The following is a 26754-nucleotide window of genomic DNA, read 5'->3' on the forward strand; positions in this document are numbered from 1 at the left end:
GAGAAGAAAAAGAAGATGAACATGTTTTTTCCCTTGTGTCGTTTTAGGCGAATGCATAAGAAACCATGGGACATTTTTTTTTCTGCGCGTTGAGTACGATAGAGCACAGTAAGTTGTAGTAAAGGAGCAAATGACACGTAACAGTAAAGCAAACTGACCCACTCCTTTTAACGTGGTTCGTACCACTTATTTTCAGTTTCGAAAGACCACGTTGCTGCCCTCCCGGAGCAGTTGCACATACTCTTTAAAGTCAGCTGTGCCACCATTGTGGGTTTAATTGTGTTGCTTTAGGGTGAACTTATTTAGATCTGAATAAAACGTCATGGGTTCAATCCAAACCGTGGGAGAACTGTCCTCAGGGAATACTGCTAATACGGTAACAATGGATTCATTTCAAGGCGGTAATGAGACCCGCATAATAATGCGGGTACTCGTGCATTCGCGCTTGCTAAACTGAAGCCTCAATGTCATCAAGTTTGCTTACTTTACTCTTGGTGGCCTCAGTTAAAGAGAAAGTAGTGAATAAATGAAATGTATTTAATAATTATGCTTGAAATGTGACGCTAAAGCCACAAATGAACTTTGGTAGGATTTTTTTTGTATTTGATACATTATAATTTTTTTCATGCAGGGTTCCCTTTAAAAACAATGTGGTGGCATTTAAGTCATCAAATGATGGTAATGGGTGACTCTGCAACACGTGGAATGCACGGAAAAGGTAAAGATGAAAAGTTTAACGATGAAGCGTTAATTGCACTCATTTTGTTGTTGACAACAACAATGTCCCTGCCGAATACAAACCGCGTATTGCTGTAGTTTTTCGCAGTATGCAGTTGAAAATTGCTAATTACGAACTCCCACCACCGACGAGACCATAACACAAAACAGAGAGCGAGAGAAAAAAAAGAAAATATAAGCCCGTGCTGTGCTGCGAACTATTTGCAATCGCTAAGTAGAAATTTCCTATTCTACTCAGCTTATTTTTGTTCTTTTCTTTCTTTGGTCAACTTTACTCCACGTGCGTGTAACCAAGCTTCTTGTGCTGCTCTTGCTGGCTGGTCACGTCAGAACGTTACGTCGAACGAACTCTTTCATTAGGGTGCTCATTAAGGTGTCTTTTACGCCGACTAATAGCTGCTAACTGATCGATCTATCAACTGTCGCACTATTGTGTAGCTAGCCTCCGCTATGTGACTCGATGAGAAAGGAAGTCCCGAACTCGCCGCAACCCCCCGCTGGGCCGGCGGGGACAATGACCCATAAGGAGGCTTAGGAAGGAGGCTTTCTGCCTTTCCACTGGGCTAATTGCAGTGGAATTTCAGTAATCTTACCGTCTTTTGGCATGACTTTGTGTGCTCGCAGGGCGACACGATCAATACGACGCGTACCGCTGACCTATGGGACTGCCTGTGCTGGAACGATGAAGGCTTGAAAGGTCGCGTGAACAGATTCCAACTTTTCCTAACTGCTTCTATATTTCGTGCTTATCGTTGCTCCGCTATAGCTTCATTGCTAATTAGGCCCACGGGTTTAGTTTGGTAAACATCCTCGCATGTCAAACACCGTCTGAAGTGTAAAGAAGGGATTAGTGTGGTTCTCATAGACTCGATATTATTGCGATGCGCTTTCAGATTGACCTCTAGTGGTTAAGCGTAGTGATGTGTTGCGAGTATATACTGTGAACAGGGAGGTGTACCTGCTTCCCGCCTTCCAATGTGTGTGTGTTCGCGTGACGCTGTATCTGTTTCATTTCTTTTCTCCCCCTTCCTTTTAGTGAGAGCTAGTGTGGGGTAAAAAATCAGACATTCATACAGGGTAACTTTCATAGCTTTGCTATTACCTTTCTTTCACTTCAGCCTCTCCTAATGATCAGTGATGTTGGTTTTTGTTAAGGGGCATATGGCATGTGTCTACGTGTCATAACGAATGATTAAATCAGTTGATGCGGCAGTTTTTATAATTACTGGAGTAGTTAGACTCTCATTTTTTATTGTGACCAGGGATGGTCCAAATATAACTTCTTGATAATGATTAGTTCCTTTACGCAAGCTGAAGCAGGGAGCCAAGCACTCTTGAACAACATGATTTTCATAGGGTTTCACCTGCAGTGCCCCGTGTGACATCTGCGTAAGTGGCACCCTAGAAATGAAGCAAATTAATAGAGTAAAAAAGAGCATGCCTTCGTTCCGCGAGCTTCAAACTAATGAGACAGACTTATTAAAAAGTATTGCTTCAGCGAATGTAGCATTCTTGCCTCCAGGGCTATGACTGCCACTGGCGACATAACATTTGTGAGAGTTGACTTATGGTGAATTCAAACATGACTTGAGACACCTTGTTCCTTCTCAGAGACGGCCTCCCCGCGGCCAGGATCACGCCTCAGAGAGAAGAGAAGGGTGCGAGCTGAGATGATAAGTGGGATGATGCCGAACGTGACGCAGATTTCACAATGGGCCGCTGTGGGTGTGACGGGCTCCGAACAGGTTCATGTTTTTCGAACTGAGCTATTGGGTCGTCGTAAAACTTTTTCCGCCGTACTGGTAATAGGCGGAGGGACATGCCCTGATCACAGCCTGATAACATGCCAGTGTCATTGACCGCTGGAACTTCGGTGCATCAACGGGTGCAGCATCCCAGCTGGGCCATTGGGGTGTTCTTGCCTACAGTGTCGTGCTAGTGTCTTGTGTGCGATTGGTTACAACCAGGAAAGAGAGGCTGTCCTGAGCCGCTATAGCGATGGTGCTGAATAAGGGAAGACGCACTGGGCCCTTGTAAACTGGCGTATACAGTCGCTCATCGAGGAACCGTTTGATATCTCATTTTCACTATGTAAATAACTCGTAAACAGGCCGTCAAGTTTGCTTGTTTTCGTTTTGATGAGCTGTGAACATCAGCTTCTCAACTGAACGACTCCTTCACGCTTCGAAATGAAGTAAGGAACAAACTGAACCATGACGTCACAGCGCCGGATAAATTGATACACGTTCCTGACCACCCTCAGATACATGTTGACAGCAGTGCGCGATTTAAAAACCACAGAAAACGTGTGCGTGAAAGTGATCGTGATCAAAATCATTCACAGAATTGATTCAAGAGAACTCGGAAAAGGGGGGGGGGGTATCAATAAATGCAGAGAGATCAACCACAAGAAAGTTATGTGGTTTGTTACAAGGGATGAGGGAGGGTGTTTAGTTTTTGGGGAAAAAAAATCAGGCCAACTAACTTGCGTTCAGTCAAATGTGGAGGCGTATAGGCCTTGCTCACTTTTTTCAGGTTAAATTGTTTCTAGATATGAACGTCCCTTTTTTACGCACAGTTAAACAAACTAGGCTACGCAAGTTAATTCCAAAATTCATTTTTATTAGACATGATGGGGTTCATTAAAAAGATACCATAGAGAGGCAGTGCCCTCGTACAGAATGTTGAGAGTGAGATTTTCGATAGAACACTTGAATGGTGTTATGAAAACTGGATTTATAAGAATATAAGTGATGCATTCTATCTACCGTTTGCCATACTGTGAATCAGGACAAGATATTCGACTGGTATCTCCAAATTACACCCAAGTAGTATACCCGTAAGAACATCGATTCAGGAAAATGCTTTTCTTGTTCTTTGGACAACTTACTGCCTCTTATGCGAAAAACCAGAGAGCATTGAATATGCATTTTTAGATTGCCGGCTTGCGACATTTTATTGGAATATTCTCCAGCGCACTATAAAACAGCAACTTCCACTAGACCCTTATGACATAAATTTCTTACCAATCGGAAGACCTTATAACACATTGATGACTTTGTGCATCCAGGGCTTGTAAAAACGTGAACGCAAGCACCCGACGCAGATGTACACTTAAAATACTCTAGCGAAAAGTGAATGGACTGTGCAGCTTAAGTTCGAGAGATTATAAGGACCTCGCGTGAACCACCACACTGGGTCACTGTCCTTGATGTTCAGGCAAGTGTGAAAACTTTGAATAATTCCTTGAGTGAATGACTTTGTATTTGTTTTTGTACATTCATCTTTCAATTCTATGTTAAGTGAGGTAATACAAAAAAAGTCGGAGCGTGGGAGAGTTGTCGCACTCTAGTGATTTTACTTGGTTGGGCAACGTGAGTTTTTGAACTATTGTGCTCTTGTACTCGTGAGGCTTCGCATTCCATTTTTTTTTTCCCATCTGCAAAGTATTTCGGCATACACTGTGAGTACACTGTCTTGATAAAAAAATGGCAGCATATCCACGGAGTGAATGATGGAGAGTGGGGCGAAGCATCCGTCCCTCCATTCGTTCTTGCTTCCGTCCGTCCATGCGTTGGTCTGTGTGGCCGCCCGTGCGTCCATCCGCTCGTCCGTGCGTACGTCTGTTCGTGCGTCCGCACGTCCATCTGTGCGTCCGTTCCTGCGTTCGTTCATGCATTCGCCCCTGCGTCCGTCCACGCGTTCATCCTTCCGTGTAGTCATCCGCGCGTACGTCCATGCATCTGTCTGCGTGTCCGTTCGTCCACCTATTCAACTCTCCAAGTAACACCATCTCGCATCTTTTCATCATATATTCCTCATATAGAAGCACCGCCATCCAGCGGACATTCCAAGGACTGAACGAGAGGAGGCACATGCACACTTTCTTACGGCTTGCGCTTCGTGTCTACTTCCCACCTTTAACCACCTCGAGTTCATGGTATATACTAGTTCACTGTATGCATGGCACTGCGGCCCAACGCTCGCTAAACCTTTTAGGGGCGAAGCTCCTTATAGCGGCACCCGCTCGTCCCTCGTAGCCATTGTATTATGTAACAAGTATAACATTTTGACCTCCAAGAAAGGTGCCGGTGAGAGATTTCTTCTGTGCGTTGTTGAACAATAAAAAATAGTGCTGAATGCACAGGCCAACGGCTGCTAATGGGGAACGAGAGACAGGAGCATTCGGCTTTTAGTTAACGCGCACGCTGCGATCCCCATTAGCAGCCATTGGCATGTACATTGAGCACTATATGACAAGAAAAGGTTGCTACGTTATGCTCGCTGTGTGTAACCTCCTTAGTTTTAGAAACGTTTAGCGAGCGTTGAGCCGCAGTGCCATGAACACAATGAACTAGTATATACCATGAATGAAATCGAAGTGGTTAAAGATGGGAAGTAGATACGAAGTGCAACCCGTAAGAAAGTAAAAGCCAAATTCTTCTGTCTCTCATTTCCCATTAGCAGCCATTGGCATGTACATTGAGCACTATCGGAGAGGAAAATATTGTTATGTTATACTCGCTGGGCGTAACCTCCTCGGTTTTAGAAAGGTTTAGCGAGCGTTGGGCCGCAGTGCCATGAATACAGTGAACTAGCATATACCATGAACTCAAGGTGGTTAAAGGTGGGAAGTAGACCCGAAGCGCAAGCCGTAAGAAAGTGTGCGTGCGCCACCTCTCGTTTAGTCCTTGGAATGTGCGCTGGATGGCGATGCTTCTATATGGGGAATGTATGATGAAAAGATGCGAGGTGGTGGTACTTGGAGAGTTGAATAGATGAACGAACGGACACACAGACAGATGCATGGATGGACGCATGAACGGATGCAGGGGCGGATGCATGGACGAACGCAGGGACGGACGCATGGACGGACGGAAGCAAGAACGAACGGACGGACGAATGCTTCGCCCCACTCTCCATCATTCACTCCGTGGATATGCTGCCAATTTTTTTCTAAAACTAAGGAGGTTACGCCCAGCGAGTATAACGTAGCAACCCTTTCTTGTCAGATAGTGCATAATGTACATGCCAAAGGCTGCTAAGGGGAAATGAGAGACAGGAGAATTTGGCTTTTAGTTAACGCGCACGCTGCGAATTTTTGATTGTTCAACAACGCACAGAAGAAATCTCCCACCGGCACCACCTTGGAGGTCAAAATGTAAGACTGGTTACATACTACTACTACGACTACGAGGGACAAAAGGGTGCCGCTATAAGGGGCTTCGCCCCTAATAAAACAAGCTTGCGTCCCCCTCTTTTCCTGCAGATATTCCTTTCTTCTAGCAGACGCCATATCCGAGCCGTAAAGACGCATTAAAATCACGTACTTATCAAAGGGGCAGAACTTCGCGCCATGTAGTGCCAATGCGCGACGCAGTGAGCTCCTTCTAGCTGGGACGCCCTATTTTTTTATTGCTCCTTTTCTCTTGTTATAACGATATGTAAACGGTGATGGTGAAAACAAGCCTCTAACCATGTTGACACATGTGGCCTTCTATGGGAGTTTCGCGGCCCGTTTACATACACCGCGCAGCTGCTGCCTTGACGAACAGAAGAGCACTTGTCGATACCTTCACTCGGGCAATTCCACTTGCTAAAATATTTTTCATCTGTTCAACCGAATGGATGCTATTCGAAAATGGAGAAGAGTCCGCCGTATTCTAATGAAGTGGGTCTAAAACAGTGATCTATACGATAGCTGTAGTTTCATCGAAGCACTCAGAAGGCGCTGTTTTAAATGAGCTGGGACAATTTAAATGGTACCCGCGGCTGCATACACTATGCGACATCCCCTTAATATTGCAGACACGAGCCGAGACCTCAAAGTTTTCGAGCCTAGGAGTATGTTGAAAGCTGCGACCTCCTTCCACACCCCGATTGTTCTGCGCTACGCGAGGGCAGAGAGTTTTTATTAGACTGAGGTCCCTTTGACGAAGAGAATTTCTAATTATTAGCGCACCTTCGTTGAGCAAAACCTGGTCCAAGTTCGCTAGCGGGCCTCTCGGTTAACCCATTCGGCCACCGTTCTACCTCGCTATTTACGGAGCACGTGGCTCCTGGTACAAAGCCAGTGTCTTAAAGTTGCACCACCGGAAATGGGAGGTTTCATACAGAACTGTCGATTTGTGCACTTCCATTCAATCTGCGCATACCTGCTGTTTCACCGCTACGTTGTTTCCCAAGGTACCCCAGCTAACACTAATAAAACAATAAGCGTATGGCGTCCCCCTTTACAATGGCGTTACTGAATGCGCATGACTGAAGGTTCCATGAAGTGCGTCATCTTATTTTTTGTTATGCTGAATTTTTCAATTAGGTAAGCTTCAATAATGAGTTTTTAAAGCGGCGAGGCTAGGTCAAAAGTTTCCTTTGAAATGTTTTAGATCAATTTGTAGAACGTCCGCTTAGAGAATTCATAACTTTCTAATAAAATCTGTGCCAAAGATAATTCACTGACGCATGCGCAAGCAAGAGACTTACGTCAGTTCCTATGGAAGCCGATCGGGGCCGCACTTGCAGACACAGGTAACTTTAGTTTTTGTCATTAACGAGTATTCATAACACTGCCGAAAATTCTGCGCTCAATGATCTCAACATTTGAGCTTGTATTGCGTAATATGGCACACGACTTGGGGTAAAACGCTATGACTAAATACCAGCGTCAATGCCAGCAGTGAATAGTATAATCTGATCACTTATAAGTTATAACAAACTGTCTTGTGCTTAAAAAAAAAGCTTACGGCCAATGTCATGCATTCCAAGAATAAAATTTAATGCGAAGCCGTCCCGCACAAGGCATGCATACCGGGCATGTCGAGTGCACCAGCGCGTAAAGACTGTATATAGAAAGCTGTTGGTTCAACGAAACGTCAGCACTCACGATATAACAAAGGCGCCAGTTTGACCGCCACGAAGTGCACGCGACGGTGCGACGATGTGTACGCCATACGTAGCGGTCGTAGGCATATTTGCGCTACGCTTGATTATAGTTTCGGAAGTGATAGACATGTTATGTATGCAGAGGTGTTGTAAAAGTGAATAACCAACGCTGTCAGCAAAGTTGGCGTTGTCCTGAAATGACGCTTGCGCAGGGTGTCTTCGAGGCATCGGCGTGGCTGTGTTGTACAATGCTTAACTTCCATGTAGAATCTCTATATTCTATATTCTGGGTAGAGCCGTGATTTTTGTTCCTTCCTTCCCTTTGAATATTTAACCCATTTAACAACACCGCATACACAAACCCAGCATGCTTTATGAAGTGGGCTCCACGCCGCCAGTACAAGATTTGCAAAGTCTGGGTTGATACAGACAAAACCGCCTGTGATCACTTAAGTCGCGTACCCGTATAAAGTTTTCTCTTGTCTTTCGCAAAGGGCTACAAAAGTGTTGAATTTCATGCTTTTTACGTTGTACATTATGCTTTCCGTTTGGCTTTTTACAATTATTACCACTGTCATTATGTTGTGTGATGGTAATTATGTTCTTGCAGTAAACAGTTCTGTATGCTCATTCCTGCTTAAGACCTGGTAAACAAGTCAGCAGTATGCAATATATATATAAAAAAATAAAAATTAAAAAATAAATAAATAAATAAATAAATAAATAAAGCATTGGCCGCTGTAGGCGGGTGTATGCTGCAGATGACTGATGGAAATGATTTCCAAACGTACACGTGAGGGGGGGGGGGGGGGCTAGTTATTCTTGTCAAGATCTGCGAATCACCCTCGTCATACTTTTCCATCTATCCATCCATAGGTGGGTGGGTGGATGGACGGATGGATGGATGGATGGACGGACGGACGGATAAAAGCATTATGCCTTCGGAAAACTAAATATCTCGAGATGATCGCAGTTCATTATTGAGGAATAATATGTCGCGTGCATCATCAGTATAGATAAATTTATGAATGAAAATAACACTAGGTGACAGCCTTCTTGTCGAAAAAAGAGAAGGAATTGAGCATCACTCTTGATCAACAAAGGTATAGAAGATAATCAAAAGTAGAAATATTAACAGCAAAAAATAGTTAACTTTTACATAATAAAGCTTGAGGCAGCGCAAATCATCAAAAGCGAATAAGGGCAAAAACAGCGACGAGATGCCGGTAATCTGCCAAAAGATGCAATCAGAGCAGAAAAATCGGGCATGCCCGCTATGCCGACCGTACGAGAACCAATTAGGTGAGCGAACGACACCCCAGCTTCTCTGGGTAGCGTTCAAATTGTCCTGTACTTACATCTGTCGCTTAAGCGCATCATTCGGAGCTCTGGACTTATCCTAATACTCTTCGCTCTCTGAGTGCGTCGCCGCACCCAAGGACCGGTGAACGGAAATGGTATAGTTGAGCGATGCCAGACCAAGGCTGGAATCATGGTTCACTGGCGAGGAAAAGCTGTGCTGGTCATTTCAGCTCTCTTTTTCTGTCTCCCTCACTCTCTCTTTCTCGCCGTATTGACGTTTTCCTTGAAGATTGCTGGCATCGGTGTCTAGACAGTTGTTTGGTGCGTCGTTCAACAATGAGGATGTCATTTCTTGGTAATTGTCTGCTTGTACGTCCCTCCTGTTGTGATTTGCCCCGTCTTGTATATCGCGATCTCTCATTAAGCTCGAAGAAGCTGAGCACTTGCCTGCGAGCTCCCAATTCACGCCAGTATGGGTTCTCCCATTACATCTCCTTACAATGTACCCGCTCCCGGAAACAAGAAATAAGCCGGCTCTTGGCGTTGCCACTGGACATGAGAGACACGAATCTTTCTGAATGTCAAGCTTTGATCTGTTTTGACCGATTCCGCTGTCATCGTCTGCCGTCAAGCTTCCTCCGTCTTTTCTTAATCCCGGCTGATTTCCCTTCCGGATGAACAGTAAGTGAAAGGAAGTGGAGTTCATGTTTCTGCACGTGGCATGCACGTTTCAGCGTAGGAGCATGTGTTTAAAAAAGAAAGCTCAGTCCGCTGAAGATCGTCGAACAACAGGAACGGCTCCTTTGACTCTTACTTTAGTAAGATTTAGTTGTATTTTCACCCGAAAGATGCGCAGTCGTATCTGGGCTGCGGTGGTCGCATTTTCAGTGAAGAAGGAAGTAATTTGAAATGAGGAAGAAAAGGAAAGGAAAAGTGAATCCCACCCTTGTCTGCAGCAAAGTCCAACACGTATGCAGTAATTCACAAAGCAAGGGTAAAGAGGAGTTAGAACAGAGAGAGAAGAAAAAAATTCGGCAGACCTCACGTACCTTGAGCATCTAAGTTCTGCAAAGCACGCGGTGGGAAGGTGACTGTGTCGAGTTTTTTATTGAGCGAAACATTTCGAAATGACGCTAAAGAGATGTGTACAAATGTTGTACATACAGTAATTTCACTGAAGCGTATAGAACTTCACCGCATGTCAAAGGCGTTCAGACAAACGCATCTTTCTCAAGAAACACAATAGGCCTTTCCCTGCCTTGTGGACTGTCGAGGGATCTCTCCTTTTTTTTATTTTCCTTCTCTTCCATCTTTCTCATCTTTATTGTCCCCTTCCCTAATTACCCGGTGTAGGGTAGCCAACCAGATGTCTTTCTTGTAAACCTCCCTGCCTTCTCGTTTTGTTGCTTCCTTCCTTCCTTTTTGTACATACAGAAAAATGTGACGTAATCACATTTCAACTGTTGTGATACGATGCCAACAGCAAGATGGGTATTAGCAACACCAAAAGCCGTAACCTTATATGTAGCGCATGTTCCAGCGAGGATAGTGGGCGTGGACTCTTTTAGATAAATGACCTTCAGTAGATGGCTCTTCACTAAAATAGTCATTAACCCGATGTTATGGCTGTATAATAAGAGTACGTATGTCCTGTTTATAAGACTGCAGGGTAGCTAGCATAGCAAGCTCAATTGACGTTTCACGAACATGATGGTCTACTTGAATAGAAGCTCCGAGGCCTGGCGTGGTTCTGTGGGAGAATACTTTATTTTCACGCAGAATGCTTGGGTTAGCTTCCTGCTGGGACTATCATATTTATTCTACTTGTATGCGCTCGTAGGGTCAACGCTGCCGATGATGCCAGTTTTCAGGGCTGAAGCCAGCTTCTATGAGCGAAGCTTCTCAGGGCTGACCTACGTATGAGATACACCGTGGGGCCGACCTATAGTTTGTGACCATCACGCCCCACAAAACCCGAACCGAGAATGAACACCTGCACAACAGAAAACGAGAGCATATGTGTAAAAAACGACCGCACAATACATGATCACCCGTGCCTTCCGTCTCTCTGTCTATACATGCACCTGTCCATGCGTCCGTGCGTCCATCCATCCATCCATCCATCCATCCATCCATCCATCCATCCATCCATCCATCCATCCATCCATCCATCCATCCATCCATCCATCCATCCATCTATCCATGCATCCTCCCGTCCATTCATCTGTCCGTTCATCCATTCGTTCATCCGTCCATCCGTCCATCCATCTCTTCGTCCACCCGTCCGTCCACCCGTCAGTCCGTCCTCCCGTCAGTCCGTCCATCCGTCCATCTGTTCGTCCGTTCGTTCGTTCGTTCGTTCGTTTGTTCACCCATGTGTCTTTCCATCCATCCGTGAGTCCTACCATATGTGCACCCATCCACCTGTCCGTGCGTCCATGCATGCGTCATTCACTTCGTGGATATGCACTGATTTTTCTTGACGCTGTCGAATCATAATTACCAATGTCTTTTCTAGCCGTTCATTGGTTGACATAAACTGTCAATCACCTACAGTACATTGCGCTTAATTACAGTGGACCTTAACAGAACGTGACGGTTATTCAAAGGTCGCAGGTTCGGTTCGTGCCCACGGCAAGTTATCTTTTCACCCACTTTTCATTTTTCACATTTACATTACAATTCTGTCTAATAACTTGCCCTATACTTTACTTGATATTATTGTCCGTTATATTTCATTATAATGTGTCACACAGGGAAAAACGAGCCCTTAAGTATTCGGGCTCGGACAACATAAGGCAATTGGCCTTATGTTGTTCAATATGACCTGCCGCCTTCTTTCTTCAGCAACAGTATAATTTTAGCTAGTTTCCACTCTTGCGGTATCCATGAGATCTTCAACGAATAGTTCAAACATCTAGAAGAACATTAAGCGATATAAATTACACCAATATATTCAATAGATTCCACCTGTGGTATGTCCTCAGAATCGTAACATAATGACATGTGCATGAGATATTTCAAGGGGAAGACAAGAAGGGCACATTTACTCGGATTTAGTAACAAGTGATTGTCATCAAGCCAGTTCTCCAGGGTATTAGGATAAGTTTGCACGCGGTCGTATAACGTCTGAATGGAGTCTGCGTTGCAAAGAAGGCGATATCAATCAATCAATCAATCAATCAATCAAATCAAATTTTATTTTCGCTTCAGACAATACAGCGCATTGTCACTGCGAAAATAGGGGACCAGAGAAAAAAAGCTGCGCTTGCGCAGCTTGACTAAGCTCTGGTCACCCGTACAGCAGTAGTGACAGGGCAAAACATCTAACAAGTCTATATAGCCACAGTATATACACTGCGATTACCAAAGTAGTTATGCAGACTACGGTGTTCTAATGAAAAAAAACATCAATGTATGTTTTAAGTTACGATCACTTTAGTAAAACCAGCTACTGTAAATATACAAACATGAGTATTTCTAATACATTTACATAAACAGATCTAGTAAGGTTTTGTTAGTAAAGTTAAGAACGTCAACATTTCTTTGTTCTAGTTCATTTAGTGTGGTTGCGAGTACATAATCAAGTTTTTCTTTCCCATAATGAGTACGCGAGAAAGGAACGTGGTATGGTGGGTGATACCTGAAAGGATAGGAAATTGTATTTGCTCGAAGATTTGCAATTTCTTCGAATAGCTGTGTTCTTCCTAATGTGGCATTTTTGTATGTTCTCAGTAGTTTATGCTTGTATATGTTGTGAATCTTCATAATTTTATGTTTGTGGAATAAAGGTTCTGTGTGTTCTAGAAACGAGACGTTTTCTATTGAACGAAGTGCTTTTTTCTGGACCAAGAATATTTGCTGCAAGTTTGATAATGTTGTGTTTCCCCATATTAGCGTGCAATAATATAAGTGAGAGTTGAAGAGCGCGAAATATAACGTTCTTTTAATGCTAACAGGAAAAGTGTGACGGTTTCGGCTTAATACACCGGCTGCTCTACTTAATTTTGGCAATAAGGTTCTCACATGTTCATTCCAGGACATATTTTCTGAAAAAAATTACACCAAGAATCTCAATATGTTTCTCCATTTTGATTTGAAATGGCCCAAGAGTTATATAATCGTTGATGCTTCTTAAAATGCCCGGGGCACGGAACAACGCACATTTAGTTTTCGATTCGTTTAAAGTAAGCCTATTGAACTTGCACCAGATCTGTAAGTTATGACAGAATGTATCACCCTTTCGTGTTATGGTCTCCAAGTCTCTTCCCTCAAGAAGTACCGAACAATCGTCGGCATATATAATATATTTACAATCCTCATAGATTCTTACAATATCATTAATATAGAAAAGGAAGAGAATCGGTCCTAGTATGCTACACTGAGGAACCCCATATTCAATAGGCCTAAGGCGTGATTTACATTTATTTAGTTTAACGTACTGGTAGCGCATTTTCAAATAAGATTTAATAAGTTGTAACACTGTCCCACGTAACCCATAATGTTCTAACTTTTCAAATAAAATTGAGTGGTTTACCCGATCGAAAGCTTTACTAAAATCTAGAAGTATACCCAGTGTCACGACCTTATTTTCAAAGTTGTGTTATATTTCCTCTTTTTGAACAAGTGCTGTCTCAGTGCAACGTCCCTTTCTGAAGCCAAACTGGTGATCTGTTAATAGGTTGTATTTTGTAATAAATTTCTCAATACGACAACTTATTACTTTCTCAAGTCTCTTTGAAAAGATAGGCAATATTAACACAGGATGATAGTTGCTTAAGCTATTTTTGTCTCCATTCTTGTAAATCACTGAAACTCTAGCCACCTGCATGCTGTCTGGAAAAAGCCCAGTAGAGATAGCGACGTTATATATGTGTGTAAGTGCTGGTGCAATTAGGTCTATAACGTATTTGATTGGTTTTATTTCTAAATCATCCACATCGCGGCTACGACTGTTCCTAAGCTTCTGATACAGCATTGTCACTTCAGGGACAGATGTTGGCTGGAAGTACATTGTGTGGGATAGTCTCGGGATATGATTAGCAGCTTCGTGACAGTAGGTGCTACTTCCGATTTCAACAAAGAAATTGTTGAAAAGGTTGGCGAGTTCGGTCCCGCCAATCGTTTTGTCATTTATGACGAGGTTGTCGATCGTATAATCCTTGGTATTCTGGTTTAGTACCTCGTTTATTTTTTTCCACACTTTCGTACCACTACGCAAGCATCATCATCATCATAATCATCATCATCATCATCATCAGCCTGACTACGTCCACTGCAGGACAAAGGCCTCTCCCATGTTCCGCCAGTTAACCCGGTCCTGTGCTTGCTGCTGCCAATTTATACCCGCAAACTTCTTAATCTCATCTGCCCACCTAACCTTCTGTCTCCCCCTGACCCGGTTCCCTTCTCTGGGAATCCGGTCAGTTACCTACGCAAGCAATCGTTGTCAAATACACGCTTATAATATTCGTTTTTTGATTTTTAATGTCGTTATTCAACTTATTTCGAAATTTCTTAAACTCTTTTAATTCTTCCGTTTTACGAGACTTAAGAAAGTGGGCAAAAAGCTTATTCTTATGTTTAATAAGCTTGATGTATTCATGTGTGATCCACGGTTTGCGCACCCTTTTTTGTTTACGGTATGTCCGTGATGAAAACGACTCTAAATAATGTTTTTTGAAAATTTTTATAAATAAGTCATAACACTTATTGCTGTCTTCAAGAAGAAATACTTCCCTCCAATCTGTCTTAGAAATTTTGTCCCGAAACACCTCTAGCGCTTGAGACGATATATCCCTGTACACGAGCTGAGGCCAATCCCTTTGTTGCAATGAACTGTTACGGTTAAGCATGCAAAATGTAGGTAGGTGATCACTGACGTCACTGTTGATAACGCCAGAGAGAATGCCATCAGTGTTTCGGTTAGTAATGAACAAATCTAGCACAGATGCTGATGAAACAGTAACGCGTGTAGGTGTTGATATAAGATTTTGAAAACCGTTGCTTTGTAATACAAGCGAAAAATCATTCGCCGCACTCAAGCCTTTTGCAATGTCAATGTTCATATCACCGCCTATTGTTAGTAACCATCTGTTTTCACTGGCACATGAAAGCAAAGAATCTAGAAACTTCAAGAACACCGAGATGTTGCCACTTGGTGGTCTGTACAGAACAGCGAACACATTGCTATTTTTCTTAATACAAATGGCTTCGATATCACAAGTAACAGTGCTAAACTCTGGTAGAATTTCAAAACCTGGTATAGCAACCTGAATAGAAACTCCACCACCCCTACAATTTTTTCTGTTTAGAAAGAAATGATCGTAAGACGGTAAAGCAAAGTGATACGAATTTTCATTGTACCAAGTCTCAGTGAACATAAGTGCATCGAAACTAATATTGCAGGATTCTAAAAGGGCGTGGATTTCATCAAATTTACATTGCATGGATCTAACATTTACATAGAAAACCTTAAAAAGCTTCTCTGGGTTGTCAGATATGATACCACGCATGTCCTCAGGTAGCACGAAGTTAGCATCCATGTTTCTACAATCTGGACAATCGAAGTGTTCGCGCAGGGGGCGCGCATCCTTATCCTCTGGCGGTAATCTTGTCCAAATCGCTCTCGCGTTTTATTTCCACGATGGATGAAGTCTCATCGCGACGGGCAAAAATGGCACCGTTTTTTATCCAGACAAACTTGCAGCCATGTTCGCGCTTGCGCGCTATTGCCATACCAAGTAGTCTCTTTAGATACTGACAAAGGTGTTCATTTACAAAGATAGGATGATTTGCCTCACTTCTAGAAGCTTCCAGTGATAGACCCAGGCTTCCACTCGTAAGTTTTGTTTTCTTAGCCTTCTCTAGAACCTTGTCTCTCTTTTCGCGCTTCACGAACTGAACAATAATGTTCTTCTTTGTCTTGTCTTTCGTTGCCACTCTGTGAATTACGTCTATATCGTTCGCGCAGATAGGTTCACTGATGGCCGTTCCAATTTGAGCAAGAACATCTCCCAAACACTCATTCGGTGTTTCCGTAACACCTTTGATCTCAAGGTTTTCGTTGCGCGAGTACTGCTCAGTTTTGACAAGACTGGTTTGAAATTCCATCACTTCCCTCTCTAATGAGCGAACTTTATGCTGGAGCGCTTCATTTTCTTTTTTAAGAGAGCTGTTTTCCGTCAAAGTAGCATCAAGCCGCAAGTTAGCATCATCGAGACTTTTACTAATGAAATCCATGCTGCGCTTCATTTCGTCGATCTCAGTCCGGAGTTTTCTCTCTTCTGCACGCATGCTTCTTTCGAGAGCTATCGTCTGCATAAACAAAGGTTGTTATGTCCTGGTTACGTGGAATGGTGCTCATTATCACTATAAATAACACCGGGAACAGCACTGAGCCTTGCGGTACTCCTCTTATTTCTGTGTGCATAGTCAATAAAAAGCCGCCTTTGAAACAATAGAACTTCCTGTCCAAAAAGAATCTGTGAATACACGTTACTATGTATGCAGAAAAATTGAGTGATTCCAGTCGATCTATCAGAATACCATGTTCTACAGTATCGTATGCTTTAGCGATACCCAGAGTAACTAAAGTTGCATATTTGTTGTCCCGTCAGGCTAACTGTATACGACTTTCTATATCAACACGAGCATTTCATATGGAACACCCAGCGCTGAGCCCGATTTGACAGGGCTTAGAATTGACATTTCGTCAATAAATCGTTAGAATAGAGTATAGATAATTCTTTCAATCAATTACCCCATATTTGATTTCAAGGCAATTGGCCTTACATTGTCCAATATGTATGTACCTGTCGCCTTGTTTCTTGAGCAACAGTATAATTTTAGCTTGTTTTGATTCTTGCGGTATCCATGAGTTCTTCAAAGAATAGTTCGCAATATTTAAAAAAAAACTTTGGTGATAGTTGAAGTAAAACTTTTAACACGGAATTTGTAATCACATCGGGTCCAGGGGCAGCCATTGGTAAACAAAGTGAAGTTTTGGTCAACTCAGATACGGGAATTTTAGTAAATTCATGCATAGATAACTGCATGTTGTGAATAGCTCTAAAGCGACGTTCTAAACTTTTAGCTAACTCTTCCAGCGAGGCGGTCATCACTTGCGGCGTCAAGATACATGATTCTGTAGTTAAAAGTGTTGTCAGTACCTTTCTTTCACATTTGCATTACAATTTGGTCTAATAAGTTACTGCCCCTTTACTTTGCTTGGCAATATTGATTATTGTCTGCTGGATCTCATTATAGTGTGTCACACATGGCAAAATAAGACTTGAGTATACTCATTTTCTTTATATATATATATATATATATATATATATATATATATATATATATATATATATATATATATATTGCGTGTTGTGTATGGTAGAAGAAAAGTCATGATTTGATGATAGAAATTATGTCGGCAGGAAGGTGGTTCCAGTCGTTGTATGAGCGTGGGACAAAAAAATGATGAAAGTGCTAGTGGAGCAGCTAATCACGTGTACCTTGTGGATATGATCTAAGCAAGCTGAGCGATAAGATGGAGTTGTAAGAAACTGATACTTAAAAGGCAGATGATCTAATATATTGCTAAAAAGTATGAGACGAGACGTTTGCTTTTCAACGTGACTCAAGTGACTGCTGCGAAATGAAGTGTTTCTATGAGGCGACATTGCTGGTTCGATGGTAGTTAGATAATATAAAGCGTGCTGCGTGCTGCGTTTATTCTGTACCATTTCAAGCGAGTGAGTCAAGTTCAGATGAAAAGGGTCCTAAGGTGGAGCATGCATATTCGATCTTTGGACTAACTAGTTTTTTATACATTGCTAGTTTTAAGGCTTCAGGGGTGCGACTAAAGCTACGTCATAGGTATCCCAGCGTACGGCTGCTATTGTGAATAACGTAGTTATTGTGATGCTTCCAGCTCAAGGAAGATGTTATGTAAATTCGCAAGTATTTTTAAGGTGTAGTTAGTAGGAGGTGCAGTAGTTCGTGAAATGCGTAAAACTTTACATCTGTTGGTGTTGAGATCTATGCTCCGAGTTCTGCACCAGATAGAAACATTATGAATGCCAGTTTGTAAAGCATGTTCAGAAAAGGTGGTGAATGATGTTCAGTACTTGGTACTCTACTATGGGAGAGCATAAGCCTTCCCGTGTGCCTCACAATTGATGAGGCCACGTCAACCAAATTTAGTCTTGTATAAAGGTATGTATGTTTAGAAAGAGTGGGTGATAATTTAGAGTACTAGTTACTCTGTTTTAAAAAATTGGCAGATCCCACGTACTGTGGGAATTGATGAAATCAGGTAGTCACGTTTCACATGACAAGCATAACATAATTATTATGTTTAGACGTCGCATTTACGTTCGTCGTCTATTCACGTTACGTGATACCAAATTTGGTATATGTGAAGCTTGCGAAAGGGCCACGAGCGCATCATGAGTATGGTATGCTGTCATGTTCTGACACGACACTCATGTCATGATTATCATGTTTGCACCAGTCATATACATTTGTCACCCATTTACGTCACGTAACACCGAATTTTGTATATGTGAAGATAGCCAAACGGCTGCGATAGTATCATCAGCGAGGCATGTAGTCATGTTATTACATGATACGCGTCTCATGATTATATTGCTTGCACTGGTCATGATAGGAAGTGTCTATTTCAAAGAACGCTTGTACGCTTGTCTCAAATTTTCTATTTGTTTTACCGCAAATTCTGGGAGCTGCCGCTCCCTCCTTGCGAGAATGGATGAAGAAGCCTCTCAGGATTTTCGAGGTGGACAACCGCTACGTCTGGCAGCGGCTAGGAAACGTGGGACCACCTCAAGTGGCACAGACAGCGAGGCAACGAAGCTCTATTCCGACGGTTTCGAGTCATCGGATGACGACTACACAGTCGTCATGAGCCGCAATGCAAAAAGAAGACTGCTACGAACATCGTCGACGACGAGTATATCCACCGTGCAGGCTACCGCGCAGCGTTGGCCACACACTATACTTTTCATGGCTGTGGACCCTTCAGCCAACCTACGGCGGCTTAACAGGCAAGTCCTCTCTGCATACCTCGAAGGACTCGCTACAAATGAGATTAAAGACGTCAGGATCAACTCACGGAAGAATGTTCTGGCAGTTGATGTTCTACACCGTAGTGCGCTGCAAAGCCTACAGAACATCTCGGAAATCGACAGAGTCACAGTTAAATCAGTGATCCCCACTGACTGTGAGGGCAGTGTTGGCGTCATTTATGACGTGGACATTTCCATTCCCGCTGACGATTTCCCAATCTTGATAAAGCCAACTACAGACAACATCCTCATCAAGCACATCGCAAGGCTTGGTCAGTCACGATGCCTGAAGATTGTTTTTGAGGGAGACAGTCTTCCCCCACACGTAAACGTTGGCCACGTTCGCCACCAGGTCCATCCATACATACCGAAGCCCCTACAATGCTTCAGATGCTTCAAGATGGGACATGTCAAAGGAGTATGTACCAGCAATGTCGTGTGCCCGCGGTGTGCCGAACCTCATTCAGAAGACACCTGCCACGCAACTGCGTTCAAATGCTCCAATTGCCACGGCGCTCATAAAGCGTCGTCTAAAGATTACCCACGAGTGAGAAATGAACGCGTGGTGCTGAAACGCATGGTGCGCGACAATTCAACGCACAGGGAAGCCGCTGCTACTGTCAGGCGACGTCGGCGTCACCACAGAAGATCATCACGCAACGTGACATCTGCCGATATAGACCGGTCATCTCAAGCAAGAAGAACTGGCCCCCTATCGTCAAGCTCTGCGAAGACGGATACACCGAAACCACAATCAGGGTCAAGACTCCCACCTCGTGAAGAGTGGCCGTCACTTCCACGAACACAGCCTGTTTCAGAGGGGCATCGATCCCCGCCAACCTCGATGCCATCACGAATTACTGATGAAAAGACAACTGAGGATCGCCAGATCATCAACATGTTGCAGACCCTTATGAGTGCAATGCGCATGCTCCTAAGCAACATGAACACACCATCAGCGCAGAGCGCACTCCAAGTGCTGGACACTTTGAGTCCGGTGCTTGCAGCTCTAAGGTAAAACGATGGCCCGCAACATGTTATCCTTTCGAGAGGAGGTCAAGAACGCATCTGTCCTTCAGTGGAATGCCAGAGGACTTAGGGCGTGTGAGGGATAAGGTTCGGGTAATCACGGCAACTTAAATAATCGTTGTCGAGACTGACGAAGACATTTGCAACTTGAGTTATAAGGCTTTAATGCCACAAAAAAACCGATAATGAAGCTTGGCGTGTTACATGGCAACAGCGAAGAACTGCCTTAGGTACGAGCACGACATACGTTCTCGAAAGACAAGGTCTGACGCTTAGCGTAGTCCCCCACTGCACTACACAAGGTTTGAAACACTTCACCGTGTGACGTCGAAGGCAGATGAGTCGATGCGTTGCGTTGGCGTCTTACGCCGACATCAGCGATGACTCAGGCATGGTCGGAGCGGAGCGTGAGGCAGAGTCGATGTGTGACAAGCACGTCCCGGACCGCCAGTAGTAGGCCCAGGTCTGGAATACGCCCGGATCCGAGTACAACGGACCGGCGCCGGCTGCTGGATCACACGGTAGAAGGGAGCCAGTCTCGTGCGGACCACAGGCACAGGTAGGCTTCGGGACCACGACCCGACGAGCACTTCAGCCTGCCACTGTTTCGTTCGGATTCCTCTTTTCGAACGCCCCGTCGTCGTCTTCCTCTTCTCTCTCCCCCTGGCTTGGCTTGACTTTCCGACACGATTCCGCCTTTTCCTTGTCTCATCGTCATCTTCGTCGGCGTACGGCACAGCACAAACTCACAAACATCGCGCACCAGATGAACCTACCGCGCATATCATGACAAAAAGTCCCCCCTTTCAAAAGTTTTTCCTTTTTTTTCTCAAAAAAAAAACTGTCCAAAGTGCGCGGGAGACAAGACTTAATACCTTTCCCTTCATTTACTTTAAATGTAGGGAGGGGTGAATCCGATTCTCCTTCTTCGACTACAACGAACGATGAAGCTTGACTAGTGACTTCTGGTTGACGTTCTTCGTAGCGCTTGAGCATGTTTATGTGAAACATTTTCGTGGTGTGCCCAAGGTCCAACCAATAGTCGTGGTCATTCTTTTTTCCTGTAACCGGAAATGGCCCCTTCCAGTGCATAAGAAGCTTGTTTTCCCTGGTTGGGAGCAATATAAGAGCCCGGTCACCAACTTTGAGCTGTCGGGTTTTGGAGGTTCGGTCATAATACTTCTTTTGCGAGTGTTGAGCTCGGGAGAGATTCTCTTGAGCCAGCTTCAAGGTGCGTTCAAGACGTTCTCTCAGATCAAGCACGTATCCGTAAGTAGTCTTGATATCTTCCTCTAGGTCTTCCCCTGTCCAGAGTTCCTTCAGTATATCCAGGGGTCCTCGGACGTGCCGGCCGTAGATCAGTTCAAACGGCGAGAAGCCCATACTGGCCTGAGGTACTTCTCGATAGGCGAATAACAGAGGCGCAAGAAATCGGTCCCATGACTTCGGCTTCTCTTGGCACAACTTGCGCAACATCTGTTTCAAAGTGCCGTTGAACCTTTCGACCAAGCCATTGCATATCGGGTGGTAAGGCGTCGAGCTCAAATGTCGAATAGCAAGCAGAGCATTCACCTCTTCCATCAGGCCTGACGTGAAGCAGGATGCTTGATCACAGAGGATCTCCCGTGGAAATCCTATTCGAGAGAACATCTCCAGTAGTCCATCTGCTACTGTTGCCGAATCAATTGCGGGCAAAGCCACCGCGTCCGGGTACCGAGTGGCGAAATCCACAAGGGTAAGAATGTACCGATTACCCTTCTTTGAAATCGGCGTCAGAGGTCCAATGATATCAACGGCCACACGTTCGAATGGCGTGTCAATCAAAGGCATTCGTCCAAGAGGCGCCTTGCCTACTTTGCCTTTGGGATATGTCCTTTGGCATGCGTCGCATGATTTTACGAATCTTCGTACCTCCTCCTGTACACCGGGCCAATAAAACGACTCCAAAACTGGGTCCTTCGTCTTCTTGATACCCTGGTGACCAGATATCGGTGATTCATGTGCCAAGTGCAACACATGGACACGCAACGCCTTTGGAACCACCGCTTGTTGAACTGATTTACCCGGAGTCAAGTGGTAAACGCGGTACAAGATTCCTTTCTCGAACATAAATGAGTGGTATGTGGCTCCTTTGCCGCGGATGAGGGTGTCGACTTTCGCCCTACAAACATCCAGCGACCGGTCTTCCTCTTGTTTTTGGCGAAATGACTCCTGTGTCACCTCTAAGTTTCCAAATTCAGCAGTCGTGAGCTTCCGGCGATGTCCTTTGCTTGAAACACCAACCATGACTGTGCTATTCGTCCCGCATCCATCCTTGGACTTCTCTTCAGAATTCAATGCCTGATTAGTTTCCGACTTCAGGCTCGCTGACTCCTTCCACGTTGAGTCGGGGTCATTAGCGTCACGGGCGCCGGGAACATTTCCTACGATGACATCGTAAAGTGGTGACGTCATGCATTTGACTATCGCATTTCCGGTGAAATAGGGCGATAGAATCCGTACTTCTGCTTCCGGTACCTCGATGCAACTACCATCGGCCAATAAAATAGTGGCGGTAGTACCCGTCAGCGCATCATCGGGAACGAGGGAACGTCGCACGACCAGGGTGTTGCTCCCAGTATCCCTCAAGACTGATACAGTATGTCCAAACACTTCTCCCTGTAACACCGGCAAGTTTCGTGTAGCTGTTGCGGTGCGCGTTCGGAGTGCACTAGCAACATATTCATCTTGTGATGAATCATCGGCACATCGGGGCGTCTCGGACTTCTGGTCAGTAGACACGATGCAAGATGTCATTTTCTTTGACCCGCCGTTGCTTGGGCATGCTCTTGCATCGTGGCCGGGCTTCCGACAGTGCCCACAGAAGACTCGTTGGGGTTTCGTGCGGCAATCAGATGCTCTGCGGCCGGGTCGATCACAGACGAAACATCTAAGAGGAGGCTGGGTATAAGTAAATCCTTCTTGCTCCTTGGGAATGTTGTTTGCAGACTTGGTACGAAATACCAACAAGTTTGTTTGCCGCTGGGCTTCCAAGAAGGTATCAGCTGCTTCTGCCATTTCTTTTACCGTCCTGCATTTCTTCTCCCTTAGAAAAAGTGCCAGGCGATCGTGGCAGTTATTCAGAAACTGCTCAGCTACAATGAGGTTGCGCACGGATGCAACGTCCTCGTCCGTTTCCGACATTTCCAGCCATCTATCGAAGTAACTCTGTAATCTCGTGGCGTACTGTTTACCAGTTTCGCCGTCTTCAGGCTTGCTTTGCCGAAACTTTTCGCGATAGCCTTCGGCTGTGAAACGAAACCTCTGGAGCAAGGCCATTTTCGTACTCTGGTAATCCAGTGAGTCTTCTGGCGACAGACGACCGAAGACTTTCAATGCTTCCCCACTGAGGCATAAACTAAGCGCTGTCGCCCACTTCTCCTCAGGCCACTCTTGACCAACTGCTACGCGTTCGAACCTCTTGAGATACGCATCGAGATCGTCACGCCCCTCGTCAAACACTGGAATCAGGTTGTGAGGATTGATCAAGCACGGGCGGCTTTGACTCCTCTCAGGTTCGCGGTCCCGCGCTGTTGGCTCTCGGCTACCTTCAACCTCAGCTAGTCGAATTCGCAGTTGAAGAGTTCTCTCTTCTATCTCCAAACGTTCCTTCGCCGCCTGCCTTTCCGCGGAACGCTCTTCACGCGCTTGCACAGATTCCTCATGAGCCCGCTCTAACCGCGCGTCTACCCACGTCTTCAGCTCGGCTCCTTGAAGCCCCATGCGTTCCGCTAGCGTTATAAGCTCTTGCTCACTCATCTTCCCTACAGATTTCAACCCAGTGCAAACGGCTTCGTCCTGTCGTGCGGACGCCAATTGTGAGGGATAAGGTTCGGGTAATCACGGCAACTTAAATAATCGTTGTCGAGACTGACGAAGACATTTGCAACTTGAGTTATAAGGCTTTAATGCCACAAAAAAACCGATAATGAAGCTTGGCGTGTTACATGGCAACAGCGAAGAACTGCCTTAGGTACGAGCACGACATACGTTCTCGAAAGACAAGGTCTGACGCTTAGCGTAGTCCCCCACTGCACTACACAAGGTTTGAAACACTTCACCGTGTGACGTCGAAGGCAGATGAGTCGATGCGTTGCGTTGGCGTCTTACGCCGACATCAGCGATGACTCAGGCATGGTCGGAGCGGAGCGTGAGGCAGAGTCGATGTGTGACAAGCACGTCCCGGACCGCCAGTAGTAGGCCCAGGTCTGGAATACGCCCGGATCCGAGTACAACGGACCGGCGCCGGCTGCTGGATCACACGGTAGAAGGGAGCCAGTCTCGTGCGGACCACAGGCACAGGTAGGCTTCGGGACCACGACCCGACGAGCACTTCAGCCTGCCACTGTTTCGTTCGGATTCCTCTTTTCGAACGCCCCGTCGTCGTCTTCCTCTTCTCTCTCCCCCTGGCTTGGCTTGACTTTCCGACACGATTCCGCCTTTTCCTTGTCTCATCGTCATCTTCGTCGGCGTACGGCACAGCACAAACTCACAAACATCGCGCACCAGATGAACCTACCGCGCATATCATGACAGGGCGCGTATGTCCGAGTTCCGGCAATATGTATTCACGAACCAGTTCTCCATAATTGTGATTTGTGAACCAAACCTGTCAGCTCAGATGAGACTGTCTGGATATGAGTGCTTTATGTCTTCTACCCACGGAGAGTGCAGCAAGGTCGCTGTGTTCATACGGCGCGACTTAACTTATGTTCATCACCCTGTACCCCCTGACGAAGAAAACCAGTACGTTTGCCTAACAGTAAAAAACAAGAAGACCACATTCACCATCATCGGAGCCTACTTACATCCATCAAGTCGTCTAGACCCTGAGCGCTTGCGCGGAATTTTGAATTCAACTCTCCAGCCATGGGTGATAACTGGTGACTTCAATGCCCACCACTACTTATGGGGAAGCTCCAGGGTCAACACTAGAGGTAGACAGTTAGTGTCTTTCGCTTCTGAATGTGAACTTATCCTCGTGAATGACGGCAGCCCTACTTATCTGCGCGGATCGGCCTATAGCAGTTGCCTGGACCTTACTTTCGTCTCACGCTCGTTCACACGCAGAGTGCACTGGTTTTCGGATTTGGAAACAAGGGGTAGTGACCACATCCTAACATACCTGAAGATTGACGGCTTTCCAAGTCTCAAGTCCTCCAGAGCCGTCCAGTGCACCGATTGGCAGAAATACAAGTTAGTCATGGAAGACTATGTTGGCGCCTCACCTTTCAATCTAGAGGACGCAATAAAGAGTGCCCTACAGTCAACGACGCGTTCGCTTCCGGTGAGCTCATCTCGCACTGATATGGAAATTGACCTCGAGAAACTCCGAGCGATTCGTCGTCGTGCAGAACGACGTTACAGCCGCACGAGGTCACTTGATGATCTGAGAGTGGCCAGACGCACACAAAAGAAAATACAGCGTCACATGGACAAGTTGGACAAGCAACGATGGGTATCTTTTTGCGAGTGTTTGAATCCCAGAAAGCCTCTGTCACTAATCTGGAGAACTGTCCGGGGTCTTCGCACAACCATTACTCAGCGCTACCCATTAAAATCTCTGGCGCTTCACTTACGCTGCGAAGAGATTGATGTCACAGATTCTTTCTGTCGAAGGATTGCCAGCGGCTCAAATTAAACTGGGACAAAGACGCCCGACATTTCTGTATCCTCACTTGATCCCCGAATGGAGATTTCGTTTTCAATGGACGAACTAAAGGCTGCGCTTGCTTTGTGTAGACGTTCTTCAGCGCCAGGACCTGACGGCATCACTTACCGCGCTCTGTGTCACCTAGGAGATCAAGCTCGGAAGGCACTCTTGCAGCTGTACAACGACTCCTGGCAAACTGGCATGGTTCCACAGGAATGGAAGTCAAGTCGCCTGATTCCACTTCTCAAAGCCGGCAAGTCACCCTTGGACATTTCCTCTGACCGCCCGATTGCCCTCGCGAGCTGTGTGGGAAAAGTTATGGAAAGGATGATTTTAACGCGTCTGGAATGGTACTTAGAGTTCTACGAAATATATCCAGATGCGATGTCCGGGTTCAGACGAGGCCGCTCGTCAATTGACAATGTAGTTGACTTGGCGACATATGTAGAACACCAGAAGGCCTGCAAACGGTTATCTGCTGCTCTGTTTCTTGACGTTAAAGGGGCATACGACAATGTCACCCACGAAGCCATTCTCAGCGCACTAGAAGGAGTGGGACTCGGTGGCAGGATATATACGTGGGTTCAGAGATACCTACAGAATAGATCATTTCACGTGCAGACAGAGAATGGCCCGACACCCGAATATTACTGCAGCCGAGGAGTCCCGCAAGGCGAAGTGCTAAGCCCGACGCTGTTCAACCTAACACTCATTGAACTGGTTGGCAAGCAACCAAGCAGTGTACGACTTTCCAATTATGCTGATGACATCTTTGTGTGGACATCAGGTGTGACTCGACTTCAACTTCGCGCTCGACTTCAGAAGGCAGCATCAGTGACATCGTACCACTTACGCAAACAAGGGCTCGAAATCGCAAGTGAGAAGTGTGCAGTCGTGGCTTTCACCAGAAAACCAATGTCCGCTTACGGCATATCAATTAACGGGCAGTTAGTGTCATGCAGCCGGAGTCACAGGTTCTTGGGAGTCGTAATCGACCGAAACCTGTCTTGGACACCCCACGTAAAC

Source organism: Rhipicephalus microplus, unplaced genomic scaffold, assembly GCF_043290135.1.
Source record: "Rhipicephalus microplus isolate Deutch F79 unplaced genomic scaffold, USDA_Rmic scaffold_27, whole genome shotgun sequence".
Lineage (NCBI taxonomy): Eukaryota > Metazoa > Arthropoda > Arachnida > Ixodida > Ixodidae > Rhipicephalus > Rhipicephalus microplus.